The sequence below is a fragment of the Callospermophilus lateralis genome, chromosome 3, assembly GCF_048772815.1.
Source record: "Callospermophilus lateralis isolate mCalLat2 chromosome 3, mCalLat2.hap1, whole genome shotgun sequence".
Classification (NCBI taxonomy): Eukaryota; Metazoa; Chordata; class Mammalia; order Rodentia; family Sciuridae; genus Callospermophilus; species Callospermophilus lateralis.
This window is the reverse complement of record NC_135307.1, coordinates 42637601-42660701: the sequence shown is the minus strand read 5'-3', so window position 1 is coordinate 42660701 and position 23101 is coordinate 42637601. Positions and strand designations below refer to the sequence as shown.

At 38.2% G+C, this 23101-nt stretch overlaps 1 non-coding gene across 1 annotated transcript; it reads left to right on the top strand.

Moving 5' to 3' along the window:
- The first annotated feature begins 5328 nt into the window (after window positions 1-5328).
- Trnaa-agc (transfer RNA alanine (anticodon AGC)) lies at window positions 5329-5401 on the top strand. Its single transcript has one exon. It is a non-coding gene; the product is annotated as a tRNA-Ala (tRNA).
- Window positions 5402-23101: the final 17700 nt, after the last annotated feature.

Sequence of the window (23101 nt, the reverse complement as noted above, 5' to 3'; positions counted from 1 at the left end):
GATCTTCCCACTTCGCGCTCAACTCCTGCTTCTAAAGTAAAACCAACCTGGATTTGGTGAACGCAAGTCCCGTATTTGTTAGAAAACCTGTCAACTGACTGGTTGTTCTTTGGAGATTCTGTGGGGACTCCAATTTTCCTCAGCAGTCTCCATTTATTGTAATGGATAGTAAGGCCTTCAGGCAGCAGTTACATTTGCCATTTCTTCTTCTCTAGATGGGTAAAGTTATATCTGATTGCCTTTCCAAACTTCCAGGTCTGGTAGCTTGATTACACACTGTCTCAAATTTGGTAATGGGTCGTCCTCCCTTACTTCAATTCTGGGAGAAACAGCGGGATTCACAAGGAACTTAGTGACAGTCTGAGGAACGAACCCCCAAACCTGCATAGTCACTTCCTGGTACTACATCCTCCTAACCTCCAACGGCTTTATTTAGTTATTGTTTATTTGCCACAAATCCATCCATTTTAAGGATTAAAAAAAAGGAAAGATTAATTATTACTTTACAGAATTGTTTAGCCTCAATATAATTCAATTTTAGAACATTACCACCGCCCCACAAATGATCCCTCCTAGTCACTGACAACCAATGCCTTTCTCCAATGCTAAACAACCACTCATCCAGCTTCTCTCCCTATAGATTTGCCTTTTATTGGCATTTCATATAAATGGAATCATACACTGTGGGCTTCTTACATTGAGCATGTTTTTGAGGTTAATTCTTGCTGTAGTACGTATGAATACTTCTTTCCTTTGTAATGCTTAATAGTGTTCCCTTCTCATTTTATATTGAGAAACTAATAAACCACCATCGCCTGGAAGTCAAAGAGTGCAGGATTTTTACAATCATCTTTTTTAAAAAATATATATGCATATTTTTAGTTGTAGATGGACATAATACCTTTATTTATTTATTTATTTATTTTTATGTGGTTGGTGCTGAGGATCAAACCCAGTGCCTCACACGTGCTAGGTGAGCACTCTGCCACTGAGCCACAGCTACAGCCCACAGCCATCTTTTTGATTGGAATGATTTGGTCTTTTTACCAGGCAACCAGAGTGTATTGATTTCATTCCTCTCACTATCACATAACGTTTTGTGGGCTGGGAAGTTTTAATGCTTCTTTTCATGACTGCTTTAAAAATTTGGTCTCTTCCATGGTACCGAGAATCACTCTATTTTTAGAAATCCAGTAATCTGGCCACCATACCATATGTTCCTTGGTTGAATTTTTCATTATTATTTGAGTGTTCTCAATCAGGATTGGATAATATGGTCCAGTTAGCCTGGGCAAATTGTCATGGTGCTGTATAGTTAAGGAGAGGTCACATACAGAAAGAAACAAAACAAACCAAACAAACAAAAACCACAGCTACTGCACAGCTCAGCAGGCAAGTGCCCAACAGGCAAGTGCCCAATTGGCCAAAGTGATATATTCTATTCAGAACCCCACAGAGCATAGGCAGCCCTCCTGTGATGTAATATTATTGAATGATTTGGCAGAGTCAAAACTATGCAGCTATTTCCATCATAGACCCTGAGACTGTGACTATTAAAAAATAAAGGAAATAGCTCATTGAGTTTCATGGTTGTTTATCCCGAGAGTCATTTTAATTATTTTGTTTTGAAACATTTAAGGAAAGTTAGTTTTTATTTATTTATTTATTTTCTTTTGGAAAGGACAACCATGGAGGGTGGAGGAATGGGGAGAAGAGTTCTCATTTTCAGTTAGTTTGTACCTCATGCTCATCGTAAGTATGTTGAGGAAAAATATTTGAATTTAAGAGGCAGTTACCTGCTTTGGAAACATCTGGAGAAAAGAGGAAAGTCAAATCTGGGTGTATTTGCCTGAAAAAGACAACCTGTTAAAATTATAGAAGTTTGAATTCAATTGTATGACATTACAGTGTATTATACTGCTAGGATGCGTGGATAGTTTATCCTCCTTTAAATTAAGAGTATTTGTGGGATTGGGGTTGTGGCTCAGTGGTAGAGCACTTGCCTTGCATATGTGAGGCACTGGGTTCGATTCTCAGTACTGCATATAAATAAATGAATAAAATAAAGTTCTGTCAAAAAGTAAAAAAAAAATTTAAAAAAGAGTATTTGGTGTTCAAAATTTAGAATAACTCTCTGTAGAGCAGTTGATTTCTAGCTAGTCTGCGCATTGGAACCACTAAAAAGGGCTAATGTCATGGTCCCACCCCAGAGATTCTAATGTAATTGGCCTAGGGTGGGACCAGAGCATGATGAGGTCACCCCCCCACACATTTTTTTTTTATTGGTGCATTAAAGTTGCACATAATGATGGGATTTGTTATTACATATTCTTACATGCACACAATATACCAATGTAATCTGGCCAGTATCACTCCCCAGCACTTCCCCCTCCTTTTCCCACCTCCCACCTCTTGGTCTCTTTCCTTTTCTGTTCTCCCTTTAGTTTTCAGGAGATACCTGCCCCCACCCCCGCTTTCTTTTTCTTTTTCCTCTCTGGCTTCCGCATATGAGAGAAAATATATGACCCTTGACCACTTGAGTTTGGCTTATTTTGTTTCACATAATGGTCTCTAGTTAGATCCATTTTCCTATAAAACACATAATTTCATTTTTCTCTAAGGCTGAATAAAATATATACACACCACATTTCCTCTATCCATTCATCTGTTGATGCACACCAAGGCTGATTCCATAGTTTGGCTCTTGTGAACTGTGCTGCTATATAAACATGGGTATGCATGTATCATTGTAGTATGATGACTTTAATTCTTTAGGATAAATACCAAGGAGTGGTATTGCTGGGTCATATGGTGGTTTCGTGCCTAGGCTTTTGAGGAAACTCCATACTAATTTCCACAGTGGTTGTACTAATTTACCATCTCACCAAGAGTGTGAAAGTGTTCCTTTTCTTCCATATTCTCTCCAGCATTTATTATTCTTATTTTATTTTATTTTTGGTACCAGGATAGAACCCAAAAATAAAATAAAATAAGTGCTTAACCACTGAGCAACATCCCAACCCTTTTTATTTTATTTTATATGTCTCACTTGAGACAGGGTCTTGCTAAATTGGTTAGGTCCTCCCTAAATTGCTGAGGCTGGCTTTGAACTTGTGATCCTCCTGCCTCCACCTCCCGATCTGCTGGGATTATAAATGTGAGCTAAGGGCTCAGCTCATTATTTGTATTCCTGATGACTACTGTTCTGACTGGTGTGAGATGAAATCTCAGTGTAGTTGTTGTTTCTCCTCCTCTTCCTCCTCCTCCTCCTCCTCCTCCTCCTCCTTCTTCTCCTCCTCCTCCTCCCCTCCTCCTCCTCCTCCTCCTTCTTCTTCTTTACCAGAGATTGAACCCAGGAGCACTCAACCACTGAGCCACATCCCCAGCGCTATTTTGTATTTTATTTAGAGACAGGGTCTCACTGAGTTGCTTAGCACCTCACTGTTGCTGAGGCTTTGAACTCTGGATCCTCCTGCCTCAGCACCCCTAGTTGCTAGGATTACAGCAACTTGCCCAGCTTGAGTTCTTTATATATTCTAGATATTAATCCTCTATCAAAAGAGTAGCTAGCAAAGAATCTGTAGGTTCTCTTTTCTTGTTCCTAATTGCTTCCTTTGCTGCAGAAGCTTTTTAATTTGATGCTATCCCTAACTCTTAGCATTATTTCATAACCTGTAGGAGTTTTATTTAGAAAGTTGTAACCTGTGCCTATATGCTGGAGTGCAGACCTTACAGTTTCTTCTAGGATTTGTATAGTTCCTGGTCTAATTTCTAGGTCTTTGATCTATTTTAAGTTTATTTCTGTGCAAGATGAGAGAGAAGGTTCTAGTTTCATTCTTCTGCATATGGATGACCAGTTTTCCCAACACCATTTGTTAATAAAGCTATCTTTTCTCCAATCTATGTTTTTGGCACCTTTGTCAAAGAGCGTGATGAGGTTTTTAAACCTCTCCATGTAGTCCTAATGCACAGCCCAGTATACTTTGCTCAGAGGTGGAGGTTAAGCTAATAATTCTAATTTTTCATTATCTTTTTATTAAAATTCCACATTCAGTGTGCCTATTGTGTTCCCCTGATAAAACATGGAAGCATTTTCTGGCGCAGTAGTTGTTTAAAACAATGCCTAACAGAAAGGTCAAAAACTCAGTTTTAGATGTTATTTTCCTCAAATTTACTTTCTGATTACATTTTTTACTTTGTGTAGAATGAACTGGCTTTCTTAAGAGAATGAGCCACCTCTACAACTGATAGTCTAGGTATATTTTCAGGCTTCCAGATATTACCGAAAAAGAATTTCTCAAGAAAAGCATGGTTATCTGCTTGGATTTGGCTTGTCACTTAAACTAGGAGTAAGTTCTCAATTTTATAGGTTTCTTCTCTGCTCTGTTTTTACCTAAGTATGAATCTGGTACTACCCTGAAGTTTTACATTCTTGTTTTTTTTTTTATTTTTTTAATGGAATTATCAGTCCTCTTCCACCCCTCTATACCACTTAAGTTCCACTTTAGCAAGTGTGTGGTTATCTGGCCATATCCCTAAGTTTCTTGTCATTAATTATATAGAGTTAAATCAGCTTGGGAATGGTTTTCACCTGTTATTGAACCAGCACCAGTGTTTATACTATACATCATTTTCCTGATTCTTTTCTTTTTTAAAAATATCTAGCCTTTTAGCTTCTGATGATGTCTAAGATCAGTAGAATAAACATCCACAGCCTCTGAGCAGGGAAAAATTTAAAAGTTGATTCAGGGACTGGGGGTGTGGTTCAATGGAAGTGCCTGCCTACCATGTGAGAGGCTGGGTTCTATCCCCAGCATGGGACTTGGGGATCCAAAATATTGATTCAGAGATGGCCCTGTGACAATTGGGCATCAATTTCCACTTCTGTAAAGTGAAAGGGATTAGACCAGGTGATTGGAAGGGACTTTTTACTGGCCACATTCTGTGCCTGGACATACATATGATCCCTGAGCAAATGTAAGTTCCAGGGGCTATGGCCAAGGAGGTGTTAGGAGACACTGGCTGTGCCAATTGGCTCTCAGCTGTCCCAAGACCCATTCCTTCTTATGCAAAGTTTCTTTTTAGTCACCTCTCACTGCTCAACTGTGGCTTGGATCTTCTTTGCCCCTTATTTAACAAGAAGTAATGAGGTCACATTTTCACTGGAATACAACTAGGACTTCCCTCCTAGGAGGCAGCACTGACACAAGGAACATAAATTAGTTCTGCAAGGCTCAGCACACATTCCATGTGTGCTTCTCAAGGGCACGATCTTTTTTCCTTTTGTTCATTGCTGTACCCTTAGTTCCCAAAAAGTGCTAAGGGATTTGGGGGTGTAGCTCAGTGGTAGAGCACTTGCCTAGCATGCATGATGTCCTGGGTTTGATTCCCAGCACCACAATAGGAGGAAAAAAAAAAAAAAAAGAAAGAAAGAAAGAAAAGAAAAGAAAAAAAGAAAAAGAAAGAAAGAAAGAAAAAAGTATCAAGCACACATAGGTATTCAAAAATATTTGTTGGGGCTGGGGATGTGGCTCTAGCGGTAGTGCGCTCGCCTGTCATGCATGCGGCCTGGGTTCGATCCTCAGCACCACATACAAACAAAGATGTTGTGTCCGCCGATAACTAAAAAATAAATATTAAAATTCTCTCTCTCTCACTCTCTCTTTAAAAAAAAAATATTTTTTGAATGAATGAATCAAACCTATTCTGTCTTTGCTACCTTGTAAAGACTTTTTTTTGAATTTTTGAATTTTAGGTTTACAGAAAAAAATAGTAAGATAGAACAGAGTTCCTATATACCCCATACCTAGTTTCCTCTGTTATTAATATGCTACGTGAGTATGGTAGAGTTGTCACAATTTTTTTTTTCATATTAGGGATTGAACACAGGGACACTTGACCACTGAGCCACATCCCCAGCCCTATTTTGTATTTTATTTAGAGACAGGGTCTCACTGAGTTGCTTAGCACCTTGCTATTGCTGAGGCGGCTTTGAACTCATGATCCTCTTGCCTCAGCCTCTCAAGCTTCTGGGATTATAGGTGTGTACCATCACACCCAGCAAGTTGTCACAATTTAAAATATATTTTTTTATGCATTGGAGTTAGACATAATAGTGGGGTTCTGCCGGGTTTCTGTTCTCGCGACTAAAAGGCTCAGGGGTCACTCTAATTAAACTGGGCTAACTGGGCTGCACGAAATAACCACACAAGAGACACAAATACCTTTTTCTTTGGGGTTGCTGTGCGGGCTCCTCTGACCTTAAGGGTCCGCAGAAAGAGAGAGAGCTAGATCACGCGCTGACCCCTTTTATTGAGGAGAAGCTATTCAAATGAGGCAAGGGGTCAGGTTTCAGGGGCTAAGTCTATCTTCATGATGTCCACTGTCAGCAGGTTGACTGACACCTGGGTAGGCCACACCCGAGGGCACAGTAAGAGGAGGGGACACACACAAGGCACTTCCATGGAAGATTCTATCCTAAACTGGGCAGGGGGTTATATTACAAAGGAACAGGTGAGCATAGCTTCACCCATGGGGCTGTAGCAAGACACACCCATTTCTGTGACTGAGCACCTCAGCAACCAGCTGGGGAGTGTAACTCAGTCACCCGTAAGGTTGGCCTCCCACAGGGTTCATTTTCACATATCTATAAATGCATATAACACAACTTTCTCCATTTCAGTCCCCAGTACTATCCCCAACCCTGCCCACTTTCTTCCTCCCAGTTGTCCATTAATGAATGAATTAATGAACCAATTCCTATACATTATTATTAATCTAAGTATATATTCAGATTTTGTTTGTGTCTACTTATGTCCTTTTTCTGTTGCAGGATCCTGTCCTGTATAACACATTATATTTAGCCTCCTTAGACTCCTCTGGATTCTCACTCAGATTTTTCTTGTTTTGTTAACCTTGACAGTTTTGAAGATTACTAGTTTGGCGTTGTGTACAATGTTGGGATTTGCCTGATGTTTTCCTTATCATCATGGTGTTTTAGGAGGAAGGCCATAGAGCCAAAGTGCATTATATCAAAGATGCATTCTATTAGCACGGTTTATCTACAACTGATGACATAGACCTTGACCACCTGGTGAGGTAGTGTTGGTCAAGTTTCTTTACTCAGGAGGGAACCTCAGGCATGCTAGGCAAGCGCTCTACCATTGAGCCACCTCTGCAACCCAACAGCATTCTTTTTTTATCCCCTTGTTTGTTTTATATTCTTTGAAAGAAAGTCATTCCTAACAGCCCACATTTGAGGAGTGGGGGTGTTCTTGTCTTTGCGGACAGGATATTTACATAAATTACTGAGAATTCTTCTTCATGAGAGAATTGTCTCTTCTCTCCTATTTATTTAGTGCTTATTCTATTTGTGCCAGTTCTCCCAGGGGCTGTCAGCCTCCTGAAGGCAAAGTCTATTCTGTGTGCTCCTCTGCATTCCCCATAGGTCACATTTTGGGGTACAGAGTAGATATTCACTGAATTAATTCTTTGTGTGTGTGGTACTTGGGATTGGACACAAGGGCACTCACTCTACCATTGAGCTATATCACCAGCCCTTTTTATTTTTTACTTTGAGATAGGGTCTCTCTAAGTTGCTCAGGCTGAGTCTCAAACTTGTGTTCTTCCTGCATCAGTCTCCTGAATAGCTACAATTACCAGTCTGTACCACCATGCCAGGCTTTCTTCATTTTTCATTACTATGAAGAAATACCTGAGGTTGGATAACTTTATTTATTTATTTTAATATTTTTTTTAGTTGTAGTTGGGCACAATACCTTTATTTTATTTATTTATTTTGACGGGGTGCTGAGGATTGAACCCAGGGCTTTGCACGTGGTAGACGAGTGCTCTACCGCTGAGTCACAACCCCAGCCCGGATAACTTTATTTTTTAAAAGAGGTTTATTTAGTTCACAGTTTTAGATACTGAAAGTCCAAACAGCATGGTAGAGGCTCTTTTGACTGCCCCTCTTGGCTGTGTCACCTTATGACAGAAGCCAATGTATGTAGCAGAGACTGCATCACAAAGCCAGAAACCAGAGATAGATTGCAGTCCCACAGTCCCTTCCAAGGACACACCCTCAATGATCTAACAACCTCTTACCAACCCACCTATTAGGGTTTGTACTTCCTCTTACATTTCCATACTGGAAAGCCTCCAACACACAAATCTTTGGGGGACACACTCAAATTATATACAAACCACAGCACTCAAATACTAATGTATGGATGAGCCTACTACCTTCCAGCCCCGGAGTTTTCAGCTGATGGCTCATCTTTATTTCTTTTTCTTTTTTGGGGGGTGGGATGGGGTACTGGGATTGAACCAGGGTTGCTTAAGCACCGAACCACATTCCCAGTCCCTTTTTAATGTTTTATTTTGAGACAGGGTCTCAAATACTCAATTGCTGAGGTTGGTCTTGAACTTGGAATCCTCCTGCCTCAGATTCTGAGTTGGTCGGGTTACAGGTGTGTGCCACTGTGCCTGGTTTACCTTTCTTTTTCACTGTCACAAAGTTGCTCATTTGATTTTCGGCACAGGTGTAATCAAAATGTCAATAATAATAATGATTCTGACCTTACACTGTGCCAAGTTCCTCTTCCTCCCCATCTCCTCCTCCTCTTCTTCTTTTTTTCTCTCTCTTTCTCTCTCTCTCTCTTTTTTTGCAGTCCTATGAATCAAACCCAGGGTCTTGCATATACGAGGCAAGCTAGTATCTACCACTGAGCTACACTCCCAGGTCTACAGAGCTCTTGATAACATTCCTTCAAGATGGACATCATCCTGGTTTTATAAATGATTAAGGAATTAATCCCAAATCACACTACTAGAAAGCAGAACCAGGATTCAAATCTACATCTCTAAAGCCCATGGGCTTAAACACAGGGTTATACTGTGTTTTCCCTCAGAATAGTCAATAAAGTCACAAGGAAAAGTTTGAATAAATGTCAGGAGGTGATGGGGATGACAAGAATTGTAAGAATATGGTAAAAAAAAAAAATTAAAAATAAAGGACAATCCTTGAGTGGAGAGTAGCTGATAAGATCTTCCAGGCATCTGTGGCCCTAGAGTTCTATGAAATTGGTATATCCTTAGGAGAAACCCATAATTCAAAGGTTAGCACAATAAACCAGTTAGCAATATTATCATATATTTCAAACATGAATGCAGCAAGTTTGCTCATGTTTTTTCTTTTTTGCAGTGCTGGGGATTGAACCCAGGGCCTCATGCATGCTAGGTAAGAACTGCACCACTGAGAGCATCCCACCCTCTGCTCAGATTCTTCTCCTTCTCCTTCTCCTTCTCCTTCTTTCTCCTTCTCCTTCTCCTTCTTCTCCTTCGTATTGGGGATTGAATCCAGAGGGGTTTAACCACCGAGCAACATCCCCAGCCCTTTTTAAAAAATTTATTTTATTTAGAGACAGAGTCTCACTGAGTTGCTTAGCGCCTTACTAAGCTCCTGAGACTGGCTTTGAATTTGTGACCCTCTTGCTCAATATCCTGAGCCACCGGGATTACAGGTGTGTGCCAATGGCACCCAGATCCTCTGCTCATAATCTTAATATTCAGGTCAAACAATAATTTCTAAAATAAATTTATAAGGAGAAAAAGCCTATTGTGATTTAGTTGACTTGTAAGATAGGTGGAAATCAGTGCCAATCCTCAACCCTTTACTCTAATGATCCACTAAAGAAATAATTTTTATAATATTTATACTTGGAGATTATTCATTCTTCTCTGGGAGATGTGGTTGGTTTGTGGTGTGGTGGTCAACTAGTAGTGATAGTAGTGGTTAGCTGAAGTCATTGATCCAATAAGCCTTCTCATATTGAATTCAGGATCTGAAATTAAATATCTTACATGTGTGATTCTAGGGAATTATATTTTGATGATGTTGCTAAAATTTGAAGCTCACATAACAATTTCTATTGAAACAGAATGTAAGTGGCATATAAAATGTTTCCAGGGCTGGGGATGTGGCTTAAGCGGTAGCATGCTCGCCTGGCATGCTTGCGGCCCGGGTTCGATCCTCAGCACCACATACAAACAAAGATGTTGTGTTCGCCGAAAACTAAAAAATAAAATGTTAAAATTCTCTCTTTTTCTCTCTCTATCCCTCTCTCTTTTAAAAAAAATCTTTCAAAATAATTATGTATAGAAAAAATATTTTTAAAAAATATTTTCTTTAAAGGTAGAGAGAGAGAGGTGAGAGAGAGAGAGAATTTTTTAATATTTATTTTTTAGTTCTCGGCGGACACAACATCTTTGTATGTGGTGCTGAGGATCGAACTCGGGCTGCGCGCATGCCAGGCGAGCGTGCTACCGCTTAAGCCACATCCCCAGCCCTAGAAAAAATATTTTTTTAAAGTGTGGGTATGAAAAACAGGTCTTTGAGATATGGTGTATTTATACATTTGAAGTTTTTAATAAGTATTAATTCCAACTCTAGTTTCCAGTTTTACTCTTCTTCAATGGTTTTCAAAATAATTATTGAAGACATTTTAATATTTTGTCAAGTACAGTTTGCAATAAAATATAAGATACAACAATATTAGTGTAATTTTAAATAAGAATAAAATGCTTTAGGAAAACTGCTGATCATAAGCTGCATCTCAATTGTAGAGGGGTTAGAATGGACAAATCAGTGACATATTACTCCTAATTCTAAAATGATATACTTTTATAACAAATGACTCATAAAGATTTGAAAATATTTACAACATGTAAAAAGGAGGGGAAATATTTCAAAAATCTACTATTAATTAAATTTAGCTTTCAGTTTCCTGGAAGGCTAGGTAAAATAAAGAAAATTCACTATACTATTTACTGCATGACTTCTCAGGGAAAACACACTTTTTCTCTGGAACTAGGTTATAAAAAGAACAGTGGTATTTGAAATGTACAAAGAGCTCAGGGCAATGCAAAAGACATTGTCTTCAACGAAAATTTTAAAGAGAAACTTTTTCATTTGGCTATTTCCCTTGAGAACAGAGAGCATGAGTGAAAATTTGACCAATATTTTTTAAAAAATGAAATTAAATTTATTTAAATTGCTTAGGCAACATTTCCCACTGAAGAACATAATCTTTAATAGTGATGTGGTGCCAAGTGAGCTTTTTTAAAAATTTTTTTGTGGTGCTGGGAATTGAACTCAGGGCCTTAATACATGCAAGACAAACATTCTACCAACTGAGCTGTATACCCCCAGCCTTGGGCTTTATATTATCCTGAAAAGTCATAATTATGTGTACTTTTATTGGTATTGTAAATCATTTTCCTGGATGATGGAAGAAAAGCTCAAGTTTCAGCCATTGTTTTGGATGGAGCTATTTAAGATCAACACTTTTTTGGAGGCGGGATACTGGGGATTGAACTCAGGGGCACTTGACCACTGAGTCACATCCCCAGTCCTATTTTGTATTTTATTTAGAGACAGGGTCTCATTGAGTTGCTTAGTGCCTCGCTGTTCGTGAGGCTTGTTTTGAACTCGCAATCTTCCTGCCAAGCCCGGGCAAGATCAAAACTTTTAAAAATTGTAGTAAAATTGTTGTATGACAAAAGCTAATTCAAATTATACCTTAAGCCTGAGTTACATTTGGGTTTTAGATTTCTTCCTTAAAAATCAAACATACAAACTAAATTAAAATTCTGGTGCAGTGGCTTTTAGTAATCTCAGCTACTCAGGAGGCTGAGGCAGGAAGACACTGAGTTTAAGGCCAGTCTCAGCACTCTAGTGAGACCCTGTCTCAAAAAAAGAAAAAAAAAAAAAGGTTGGTGGTGGGAGGGGGAGTATATAGCTTAGTGGTAGAACATCCCCAGTGCTGGAAAAAAATTGCTGTAGAAATTTTCAACATGTGCAAAAGGTAGACAAAATAGTATAATGAACTCCCTTTCATTTATTTTTTTTTCTTTTTTATTGGTTATTCAAAACATTACAAAGATTGCAGAATCACATCGGTTACACATCCACATTTTTACATAATTGAAACAATAATTATTTATTACAATTTTCCTTGTTTCTTCTATGTCCTTACCCCTGATTATTTTGAAGGAATTCCAGAGATTACAATCTTTTTTTTTTCATTACTTAAAGTTTATTTATTTATTTATTTAGTACTTTTTTTGTTTGTTTGTTTGTTTTTTATTGGTTATTCAAAACATTACAAAGATTGCAGAATCACATCAGTTACACATCCACATTTTTACATAATGCCATAATAGTAACTGTTGTATTCTGCTACCTTTCCTATCCTCTAGTATCCCCCCTCCCCTCCCCTCCCATCTTCTCTCTCTACCCCATCTACTGTAATTCATTTCTCTCCTTATTTTTTTCCCATTCCCCTCACAACCTCTTATATGTAATTTTGTATAACAATGAGGGTCTCCTTCCATTTCCATGCAATTTCCCTTTTCTCTCCCTTTCCCTCCCACCTCATGACTCTGTTTAATGTTAATCTTTTCCTCCTGCTCTTCCTTCCTGCTCTGTTCTTAGTTGCTCTCATTATATCAAAGAAGACATTTGGCATTTGTTTTTTAGGGATTGGCTAGCTTCACTTAGCATAATCTGTTCTAATGCCATCCATTTCCCTGCAAATTCCATGATTTTGTCATTTCTTAGTGCTGCGTAGTACTCCATTGTGTATAAATGCCACATTTTTTTTTATCCATTCATCTATTGAAGGGCATCGGGGTTGGTTCCACAGTCTAGCTATTGTGAATTGTGCAGCTATGAACATAGATGTGGCAGTATCCTTGTAGTACGCTCTTTTAAGGTCTTCAGGGAATAGTCCAAGAAGGGCAATAGCTGGGTCAAGTGGTGGTTCCATTCCCAGCTTTCCCAGGAATCTCCATACTGCTTTCCATATTGGCCACACCAATTTGCAGTCCCACCAGCAATGTACAGGAGTACCCTTTTCCCCACATCCTCGCCAGCACTTGTTGTTTTTTGACTTCATAATGGCTGCCAATCTTACTGGAGTGAGATGGTATCTTAGGGTGGTTTTGATTTGCATTTCTCTGACTGCTAGAGATGGTGAGCATTTTTTCATGTACTTGTTGATTGATTGTATGTCCTCCTCTGAGAAGTGTCTGTTCAGGTCTTTGGCCCATTTGTTATTTGTTTTCTTATTGTTTAATTTTTTGAGTTCTTTGTATACCCTGGATATTAGGGCTCTGTCTAAAGTGTGAGGAGTAAAAATATGTTCCCATGATGTAGGCTCCCTGTTTACCTCTCTTATTGTTTCTCTTGCTGAGAAAAAACTTTTTAGTTTAAGTAAGTCCCATTTGTTGATTCTTGTTATTAACTCTTGTGCTATGGATATCCTATTAAGGAATTTGGAGCCCGACCCCACAATATGTAGATCGGAGCCAACTTTTTCTTCTATCAGACTCAGAGTCCCTGATTTGATATCAAGGTCCTTGATCCATTATTTTTTTTAGAGAGAGAGAGAGAGAGAGAGAGAGAGAGAGAGAGAGAGAGAGAGAATTTTTTAATATTTATTTATTTTTCTTAGTTCTCGGCGGACACAACATCTTTGATTGTATGTGGTGCTGAGGATCGAACCTGGGCCGCACGCACACCAGGCGAGCGCGCTACTGCTTGAGCCACATCCCCAGCCCCCTTGATTCATTTTGAGTTAACTTTTGTGCATGGCGAGAGGCGGAGATTCAGTTTCATTTTGTTGCATATGGATTTCCAGTTTTCCCAGCACCATTTGTTGAAGATGCTATCCTTCCTCCATTGCATGCTTTTAGCCCCTTTATCGAATATAAGATAATTGTAATTTTGTGGATTGGTTTCTGTGTCCTCTATTCTATACCATTGGTCCACCCGCCTGTTTTGGTACCAGTACCATGCTGTTTTTGTTACTATTGCTTTGTAGTACAGTTTGAAATCTGGTATCGCTACACCTCCTGATTCACACTTCCTGCTTAGAATTGCTTTTGCTATTCTGGGTCTTTTATTTTTCCATATGAATTTCATGATTGCTTTATCTATTTCCACAAGAAATGCCGTTGGGATTTTGATTGGCATTGCATTGAACCTATAGAGAACTTTTGGTAATATCACCATTTTGATGATGTTAGTTCTGCCTATCCATGAACAGGGTATATTTTTCCATCTTCTAAGATCTTCTTCTATTTCTCTCTTTAGGGTTCTATAGTTTTCATTGTATAAATCTTTCACCTCTTTTGTTAGGTTGATTCCCAAGTATTTTATTTTTTTTTGAGGATATACAATCTTTTTTTTTTTTTTAATATATATTTTTCAGTTTTCGGTGGACACAACATCTTTATTTATTTATTTTTTTATGTGGTGCTGAGGATTGAACCCAGAGCCCGGCGCATGCCAGGCGAGTGCATTACCGCTTGAGCCACATCCCCAGCCCTGAGATTACAATCTTTAATCTCTGAAGATTTTGCTCTAAAAGAAGGACTCTCTTAAAATATAACCACATTGGGCTGGTGGGATTGTGGCTCAGTGGTAGAGTGCTTGCCTAGCAGGATATGAAACACCAGGTTCGATACTCAGCACCACATATAAATAAATAAAATAAAGGTATTGTGTCCACTTACAACTAAAAAAAAATAGCCATATTACTATTTTCGTATCTAGAAATTACTACTTCCTTGATGTCATAGCAACTCAGGTTTACATTACTTCTATTATCTATCTACTATCTCTCTGTCTGTCTATCATCTATCTATTTAGATACAAGGTCTCACTATGTTGCAGAGTCTGGTCTTAAACTCCTGGGCTCAAGTGATCCTCCTGCCTCAATCTCCTGAATAGCTGGACCTACAGGTGTGTGCCACACTCCTGCCTATAATAAAAAAAAAAAAAGAAAGAAAGAAAGAAAGAAAGAAAAAGAAAGGAAAGGGGACAAGCAAAATTACATGGCTAAGACATGAAAGTATTAGACTCCTTAATTTATTTTTATTTTTATCTGGCAATGCTTGAACCCAGGGCTTCACATATGCAAGGCAAGTGCTTAACTGCTGGCCCCAGACATCCCCCTGACCTTTTTTTTTTTTTTTTTTTTGTACTGGGGGTTGAACCCCGGGCCTCTTTACCACCAAACTACATCTGTACTTCTTTTTATTTTTTACTTTGAGACAGGGTCTCTCCCTAGGCTGGCCTCAAACTTGTGATTCTCCTTCATCATTTAGGATTACAAGTGTTCACCACCACAACTGACTCTTAATTTTCCTTTTAAATGAGTTGTTTGCTGAATCAAGATCAAAATAAGGTCTACATTAAAGTTGTATGATGTTGGGGTAGGGTTGTAGTAGATCACTCGCCTAGCACGTGTGAGGCACTGGGTTCAATTCTCAGCACCACATAAAAATAAAATAAAGGTATTGTGTTCATCTACAACGAAAAATATAGTATATATATTTAAAAAATTGTATGATGTGTCTCATAAGATATAGGGTCTCTTTAGTCCTTTTTAAAGAAAATTCTGCCTTTGATTTTTATTGAAAAATCCATGTCATTTTCTGTAATTTTCCTCATGGTCTATATATTGCTGATTGTGTTTCCATAGTGTCATTTAAACATGCTTTGTTTGTTCAGAATCAGGTCACTTTTTCCTAAATTGTGGTAAAAAAAATATAACATTGAATTTAATCCCTTACTATTTTTAAGTGTATGGTTCAATCATGGTAAGCACATTCAAGATCCTGGTAATCTTGTTTTGTGTATGAACTACCTCTTATGTAGGATTTAATACTTTTAAAGCATCAGGGAATACAAAATGCTTCCTTTGGTGATGGTGTCAGTCATTACTAATCATTGCTTTAATCTGTTAGTTTATTTGAGATTGTAAAATGGTAATATACCTAATTTTTAGCATTTGTTAGCTGGGATACTTTTAAAAAGATAATTTCCTCATTTGATTACCCTCAATTATATATCTTATAGAAAAGGCAAGAAAAATTCTTTGTTTAAATTCTTAATTCACCAGTTCAGAAAAAAATTTGGTAAATTTGAATCTCTTAAAGAAAGAAGAAGTTTAAGATTGAAAGGGCATTTGCTAGACTAATTTGTTTTTACAAAAGCTAAAGAAAATCCTCATCTGTTTCTGTTTGTTCCTTGGAGCAATACGATTTTCTTCCATCTAAAAATTTGTTTTGGATTGTGGCACAGTTGAGACAATTATTTCTCAGTGACGTCCATCTGTTTGCTTGGAGCTGCTAGTAATTGAGTTTAAGTAATTGAACTGTGGTGCGTTCCTCACACATTACTGTATTTGACAGATAGGAATTTTGCTAGTGAAGTTAGATTTTTAATTTTTATTAAAATAAAATTCATTTAGTTGCCACTTTAGCCTCCTTTTAACAGGGATAAAGAAATGGACCAAAAACTCTCAAAGAAACATGTTGCCTTAGACATTGAATAAGATGGCTCCACCTTTATTTATTTTATTTTTAAAATTTTTAAAATTTGTTCTAATTAGTAATACAAGGTAGCAGGATGCATTTTGATTCATTGTATACAAATGGAACACAACTTTTCATTTCTCTGGTTGTACACAATAAACCTTCACCTTTAAATGTACTTAAATTGTTGCTGAAAACATGCAAATATAAGAAATATTACTCTTGCCTTCATCCTCCATTTGAGCAATAATTATATTTTTAAATACAGTAGCTGTTGAAGACTCTGGTCCTCCTTTGGAACTATCAAGTAGTGAAACTGAGGCATTAAAAAGCCCCTATTTTAACACCCTTGTTTTATAATGAGGAAACAGATCAGGAGAAGCTGAGTGCAGTGCCAAGGACCAGACAACCAGTTATTGGTGGGTCAGAACTAGACCAGGTTTCCTGGGCCTTCCCCAGTATATACTTCCCACTGGACTGAAAGCTCTGTTGCTTTCCCAACACAGCACCAAGAATTGCTGTTCATTTATAAATTCGGGCCCATGTCTTATTAGCAGATCAAGAGACATAAAATAAATGCAGAAAGCTGGGTGCCATGGTGCACACCTGTAATCCCAGTGGCTCTGGAGGCTGAGGCCGGAGGATCGCAGTTCAAAGCCAGCCTCAGCAAAAGTACTAAGCAACTCAGTGAGACCTGGTCTCTAAATAAAATATAAAACAGAGATGAGGATGTGATTCAGTGTCAAGTGCCCCTGAGTTCAATCCCCAGTACCCCCACCCACCCACCCCCACACAAAATGCAGGAGAATTTTGGCTGATGTAGCATTTTGTGTTTGGCTAGTCTAAAAAGATAGCAAAAGAGAGGGACATGTGCTATTTGGGGACCACCTCTAGGTCTACAAAAGCAATTTTGCTACATTTGATATTGAAAGAGAATGAAATATCCTCCTGCATGTGCCAAGAAACTGGTTTCCCACTCAGAGAAGGGGCAGGAATGTCCGTTGCCAATTGTTGCCTTCTCAGTCTCTGAACATTCATGTCCTCAGTAGCATTAACTGGGTGCCTACAGGAGCAGGCACCAGGCTGGACTCCTGGGAAACAAAGAAATACAACCAAATCGTGCTGTCAAAGAATTCATCGTCTTCCGTATGGGAAGGAGTAACTGAATTCTTCTGGGTAGGAATTGCTTAGCAGCTCTCATTCCCAAGAATTTTTCTCCATAGTTAATCCAAATCCCTCATTTACATTCTGTTTCCGTTCTCTTTGTCCTTAGTGGACAGAGAATAGGTATCATTTCAGACAGTTAAGATCTATTTTGGTTACCTTGACTGTGAGGTTTCCTTCCTATTTTTAGTGTGTTGTTTTTTACTTCATATTGCTTTTCTGCCTTTTGATAGTCTCTGTGGCTCTCCTCTCTGGGGTCTGCCTTGTGTATGCTGTGTAACCATATAATTTGTGAAATACTCTGCCGCACAGTTACATGGTAGATAAAAGATTTGTATCCACTGAAGAGAATTAACCCAAAATGATTGTTTTGGCAGATGATCCTTGAACTGACAAGTATTTCCATAGAAACGGTGGGGATTAAGTTAGAATTCAGAAGTGGTGCTTTATAGTGTACAGATAGATACACAGCATCATTTTAATGTTTTAAAGTACTTTCACCTTTATTATCTTTTATCCTTTCTGTAATCCTAACAGTTACAAGAATAAGTATGATTATTTTTATATGACAGATCTTAAAAAGTGGCACCAAGAAATTATGCCATAATAAGGATCCATGAAATGACAGAATGGGCCAAATTGAGAAAGTAGTTGACTAGACCTAGTCCATGTTCCTCCATTGGTTTCTATCTCTGTGGTGTTTTAATAAAATCATGCAACTTGGCTGTACTTTGGTAGGGGAGAAAAGAACCTCTAACATAGGTGCTGTGGTAATTTTCACTCACTCCTGAGGCAGAACAACTGAATAACAGCATGCCCTAGTCCCAGCTGATTGGTTGAAGGGTGGACATGTGACCTCAAAGTGTGACATTCAGGCTCCTTCCCCTTGAAATTTGAATTGGCTTTTAGGAACTACCCAGCATTTGTTTGACTCTTAAGTAAAAAAAATGTAGAGGCTGGGGATATAGCTCAGTTGGTAGAATGCTTGCCTTGCATGCACAAGGCTCTGGGTTCAATCCCTAGAACCTAAACAAACAAACAAACAAACAAATAAAAATAAAATAAATAAAAAATGTAAAGCCAAGGCCAATCATAAACTCCTTCAGGAGGAAATCTGATTGTAAGAAAGAGAAGGCTAACAGAGTTAGGCATGCACCTCCTGGCCAAGTGAATATGGTTCCTTCCTGTCTGAGATACTTGGTATCCAACCAATAAATTCCCCTTTTGCTGAAGTGCCTTCCATGGGTTTCAATACTTTATAATTCAATGAGCTCCAAGATCCAATAAAATGCCATATTAAGGAATTGTCTTAAGATGGCTTGTCCTGGGACTTTAACTTCCTAAGGGGACATTGGCTTTTGTCAGTATTTTTTTTTCTTCTAAATTTTTAGTGGTATTGATTGAACATTTTTGTATTTACTTGGAAAAAATAGGTAGTGGACCTTTCATTATTTAAATCTTCTCCATGATTGGGAGATTTTTCTCATGATTCTTCATTTGATTTCAGATCTGTAGGAAATGGAGAGAAAGACATTGCCATGATTCTCACCTCAAAGGGCTACTGATGGATTCACCTCAGAGCAGCCCTGAAAATGGTGGTGCTCAAGCTCCAGGGACAGTGGACCCTTCTTGAGAAGAGTTGCACCTTAGGATTTCTGGTGAGCCCTTTTACCACTCCTATACTCTGCTATCTGAGCTTATTTGGATTCTAGAAACCTCAGAAGACAATGTTTATTCATATGTATACCTATATATACATATATATATTTTAAATATATATATATATATATATATATATACATATATATATATATATATATTTTACATTTTATTTATTTATTTTGTGGTGCTAGGAATTTTACCCTAGGCTCATGCATGCTAGGCAACTGCTCTACCCCAGCCCTATTCCCCCAGCCCTATACATCAATATTTTATTTCCTTAAAACAACAACAACAAACTTTGGAATGCATTGCCATCCACTATGGTGGATGTTGTGGTTCACCTTGGAGCATTCACCTCATCCTTCCTTTGGTGTAACACCATCCCAGTCAATCTCCCTGGTTCTGGACACAAATGCATGGCATTTACCTGGCCACCGTGACTAGTTCAAGGGTCTCCAAAGCTGAGGACTCTTGCTCATTGTGGAAAGATATATTCACTTTCCCCTGGATGTGAAGGAGAAAGTGTGTAGCCCTGGCAACTGCTGGTAGAACTCTGTAACAATGCAGGAAGCCTCCTTGAGGTGGTCACAGGATAGGAGTAGGTCAGAGTGGAGGCCTGCAGAAGTGGAGCTGGAGTCTTCTGTGAACAATGCCTGATACTCTATCCGTCTGTGGACTCTGCTGATACAAGGACCAATGAATCCCACAATTATTTAAGCTACTCTGAGTTCAGTTTTCTGTTATTTTCATCATAAAATATTCTTATGAATACAGAACTTCTAAATTAATTTACTTCTTTCAAATTGTGCGTCTCTGATTTCAGATTCAAATATTAACTTAGCCCCTTTAGTGTGCTGGGACGGTACTGAGTACTTCCCACATCATTTCTTACCCACACAACAATTTTGTGTAACAGATTGTTATTGAACTTCCATTTTTCAGATGAAGAATCTCTAGTTTTCAGAGACTACTACCAACTGGACAAAGCGTCAACAGTAGGTTTCGACTGATATTGAGGTCAAACCAGGTATGAGTTTATCTAAAGGATACAAATGGAAGAAAGTGCTTCAAGATACTCAGTGGAAAGACAGACTGTCCTCCAGTACAGACACAGTGTATAAGCCTCTGTATCCCTGATGGGTGCTTCAGTATTGTTGTATATGATTAAGTCCTTGTGAGTGAGGATCATGTTGAACTTCATTGTGGAAAGTCATTGATCAATGAACAGAATCTCTCCTACTTCCAAAGCCCACCCAGATATTCATGATCAGGTCCATTCTAGGGAGCACACTGTTGATCCTGGTAATATGTAGGACCATAAAGATTGCTATAATACTGTGCACCCATCCATCAACACATTCTCTATTAGCATCTTCTTCTTCCCAGGCTAGCACAGTCTGTCCCACACCCTTTTCTGATCTTAGAGCTGCAGAATTTGAGCAAGGGACAGTCATCTAGATGTCTCTGAGAATCTTACCAACCCTCAGGCCAGCTATAGAGTCTGTCAGAGTAATTATTACAATTTTACTAATGGATAAAGTTAAGATTGTTAAATTATAGGGGTTAAAATTATTTGTCCTCCAAGTGCACATAGCTAGGTAGAAGCAGAACTGAATGAGAACTGAGTATTTTGACATACAGTTTAATCTTTGCTTAAATACCATGCATTTGTTTTTCATCCACAAAAGTTACCTAGCAAATTTTGTGAGGCCTAGAATTAAAGTCAGCATCACTACTGGAAGGTCAGTTTTTGCCATTCTAAATAAAATCTGAAAGAATCAAGCCTGAACTTGCTTGTAGTAATTAATTATGAAGAGTTACTAATGAGATTAGGCATAGAGTTTACCCAGACTGCCTGTTGCTAATCCAGAATGGGTATGCCACCATGACTGTGACCCTAATGATCACCAAGTCAACACTGGTTTCCAAGCATGGTGGGGAGCTTCAGGACTATGAGGTTTTTCATAATCTTTTCTTGTGTATCTTGATTAGTGAGTTTCTAAAAAGTGAGGAATAGTGTCTTTTCTCATGATTAAAATTCTCACATTGGCATACCAGTAGGGGCCGAAGAAGTTCTCTGCCACCATAAATTCTAAATACTTTTGCTTAACTTCATGTTATTAGATAAACTAGAATTAGGGACATGTTAGGTAACAGGTAATTTTTAGACATTTTCCACATCCCACTTCTCATTTTTCAAAAATATTTACTGAATACATTCTGAATGTTGGGTACTGTGGATACAGAGTTAAGAACACACTGATAAGACCTCTATAATACTGAAGCTTATAGTTTAGTGAGGAAGATAGCATTGAAGGAGGAAACACAATTAAATGTGTAATTACAAAACACAATGGGATGAAATGAAAAAGCACTCAATTCTATGAATACCTAGATGCCATATCTTAGATTGGGTACCACTCTCTGTAGAAGTGATATTTATGCTGAGAACTGAAAGATGAGAAAGAGCCAGCTAAATAAAGAGGGGAAAAGTTTTCTAAAAAAAAAAAAAAAAGGTTAGTTGTTTTGATGAAGGAAAGAACTTGGCCTGTTAGAGTCACTGAAGCTGGAATATCTGAGTGAGGAGGGAGGACGATAAACTGAGAGAAGCCGTAGATGTGCACTTGGGTTATTTCAGCTTTGGAATTTTAATATATCTGCATTCAAATCTTGGCTTCTACTCTTATTCATTAGCTTGGACATGCCACTTAGTTTTTCTAGGAATCAGTTTCCATTTCATGAAGGTTATCTAATATGCAAACATTGGAGATTAAGGAATCTAAATGTCTGGGTCACAACAGTGGGAATTCCTTTTCTCTTGTTGCCTCTCTCTGTGTGTGTGTGTGTGTGTGTGTGTGTGCGCACACGTTAGGGTACAAACCAGGGGCCCTGAGTGTGCTGTGAATGTACTCCACCTCAGAGTTACACGCCCCCAGCAGTTTCATCCGGAGCTGTTGATGTGGTCTGTTTGATAGTTATTTGTCTTTGGTTTTCTTTTTTCTCTCTCATTCATAATCTTGGGTGGAAACTGCTTACAATCCAAATAATCAAAAGCTAAATAATCTAGGATTAACTATTATATAAGAAATTCTGATTACCTATTGACACTACTTCTGTGAATTATAATGCATGGATTTGGAATCAATTGTCAAGGGCTAGGGATGTGGCTCATGCGGTAGCTCGCTCGCCTGGCATGCGTGCGGCCCGGGTTTGATCCTCAGCACCACATACAAACAAAGATATTGTGTCTGCCAAAAACTAAAACTAAAAAAAAAAAAAAAAAAAAAAAAAAAATCTCTGTCTCTCTTTAAAAAAAAATCTCTGTCTCTCTTTAAAAAAAAAAATGTCAAAAGTAGTCTCAGGTCTGACCTTCATAGATACTCAAGTTCATGTTTGCTTAATGTTTTGTTTACAAAATAGCTTTTTTTTAAAAAAAAAAAAAAACTTGGAAAAGACTTTCTGTTTTGATGCATAATATGAAAGCTGACTATGTGACTTAGCAAACCAAAAATATTTATTCAGAAAATATTTCATCTCAGTTATCTATCATGGTGAAAAGGCAGCTTTTTGTTTTAGTGTAATCAACAAGCACAGTATGTTTTAGTTTATCAGCTCTGTTGGTTGAGAGCGGTTTTATGAAAACAGTTGGGCACCTATTTCCAATTATAACAAGTGCCCCAGATTCTCAAAAGTTAGGAAGCTGCACAGGACCCACCCATTCTCCCAAATAAATAAAGTAGATTGAATTGCTGGATGGTAGAACTAGATCGAACAGTGTGTCTGTAGCTTTCCTTCCCCAGCCTTATGATATTGCAATACACAGTGAATGAAATTTCTGAAGTAGAAACCAACAATAATAGCTTTCAAAAATGTTTTTTAGCTGGGCACG